The 2,093-nt window shown below is 42.4% G+C and overlaps 1 pseudogene; it reads right to left on the bottom strand.

The window, feature by feature from the left end:
- Positions 1-824: 824 nt before the first annotated feature.
- On the bottom strand, positions 825-1,765 carry LOC103072898 (olfactory receptor-like protein OLF3; annotated as a pseudogene).
- Positions 1,766-2,093: the final 328 nt, after the last annotated feature.

The following is a 2,093-nucleotide window of genomic DNA, read 5'->3' as shown; positions in this document are numbered from 1 at the left end:
AGGTCTTGGGAAATTAGTTGTATAAAAGACTGGTAATGAATAATTTTGGAAAGAAGATAGTGGTGATGTTTGCACAACATTGCAAATGTAATTAACGCCACTGAAGTATACACTTAAAAATGACTAAAACAGCAAATTTTGTTACATATTGTATGTTTTACCACAGTAAAAAAAGACTACAGTGAAGCCACAGATTTCTCATCTTAAAAGCAAATGAGATCCAGCATAATGGCCTGAACAAATATTCTATCACATATTATTTATTTCAGGATATAATATCACAGTGTAGACTAAGGCACAGATGGTATTGAAAGTTTCAAAACTGGTATTATTTCTAAAAGAGTTGAAAAAACCATGTGTGGTTATCCTGGAGGAAATTAAGCTATTCTACAATTGGAGTATTGTCATGTAGAAAGAGAAACAGACATTATCTATTCTGTTCCACAAAAGTATAAGTGAACCTAATTGGTGGAATTCATCTACCCATTCAATCCACAAACCAGGTCTGCTTGATGAAGCCACGGCTCATTTCTTTAAACACTGGTACGCTAATAAAATTTTTAAATAGGCAGATGATGTCTAATACTACTGGATACCTGAGAGAAGATGATCTAATAAAAGGCCCTCTGCTGAATCACTGACATGTAAATTATCTGGTATTGGCCTATATAAGGAAATCCATTAATCATGTGGAGGAATTCTTCATTTGAAAGCAAGGGTCTGACCATAATAGTCTTCCTGAGTGTGAGTGTGGCAGTCCCACCTTCACTTATCTGATCTCCTTTTTGATTCTGATGATAGATAGCAAGAAATTCTTATAGTCTTTACCCTTTATCTCTGAATTTCTCTAAAAATTTATAGAGAGCAGCCATAACTTCTTTATTCCTCAAGCTGTAAATCAAGGGGTTCGACATAGGTGCCACCACAGCATAGAATAGAGCAACCATCTTCTCCTCTGCCACTGAGGAGGCTGACCGTGGCCCCAGGTAGGTGAAGATGGTAGCCCCAAAGCACACGCAAACCGCAGTGAGGTGAGAAGCGCACGTCCCAGACGCTTTGCTACGTCTCTGAGTAGAACAAATGCGCAGAATGGCAACAACTATACGACCATAGGAGAACAGAACCAGGGAACAGGGAAGCACGATCACCAGAAATACTGAGGCAACCACCATGACCCTGTTGAAGCAGATGTCCACACAGACTAGCCGTAGCACTGCTAGGGTCACACAGGCCAAGTGATTAATAACACTGTGACACAGGAGAAGCCGAAAGGTGATGATCGTTTCCGTCAGTGAATTCATGAAACCAGCCACCAAGCAGCCGGCAGCCAGCCCCAGGCACAGCCCTCCGTGCATGACGACTGTGCAGTGAGTGGGTAGCACACCATCACGCAGCGGTCATAGGCCATGGCTCCCAGCAGAAAGAACTCAGACCCACCCAATGCCAGGGATGCATAGAGCTGGGGCACACAGCTGTGGAATGGGATGGCCTTCTAGACTGAGAGCAGGTGGGCCAGCATTTGTGGGGCAAAACTGTTTACATAACAAAGGTCCACAAAAGATAAAACACCAAGGAAGAAATACATGGGGGTATGAAGCCTGCTGTGCAGTCCGATGAGAAGAAGAATGAGGAAATTTCCCACAACATTCACCAAGTACATGGCCAAGATCAAGACAAAAAGGGAGGCTTGAGTCCCCCAGTCACGGGACAGCCGCAGCAAAATGAACTCACGCACCCATGTCTGCGTTTTATTTCCCTGGCCCATGAGTTTCTCCGGACTGAACTAATGACGTCAAAATAACAAATTAAGGAAACTCAGAATTGGAAGGTGGCTTTTAGACCACAGGGAGAACCTACCCACCTGAACTTAAAGTTCTCCTTGAATGTCTCAGCCAAATCATCATCCAAACTCTGCTTGAACATATCCGTAGATGAAGAACACAGCGGGACCCAGTTTTGCAGCTGGAAATCAAGGAGAAAAAAAGTTACATTCTTGAAATTCAATTTATTGGAAGGTAATTTCTTCTCCTAAACATCTGCTCTTAAATGGAGGAAAGAAATTAATGAAGTGGTTAGACAAAATCCTAGTCAAT

This window comes from Lipotes vexillifer, unplaced genomic scaffold, assembly GCF_000442215.2.
Source record: "Lipotes vexillifer unplaced genomic scaffold, Lipotes_vexillifer_v1.1 scaffold71, whole genome shotgun sequence".
Lineage (NCBI taxonomy): Eukaryota > Metazoa > Chordata > Mammalia > Artiodactyla > Lipotidae > Lipotes > Lipotes vexillifer.
This window is presented reverse-complemented; position numbering and strand designations above follow the sequence as displayed.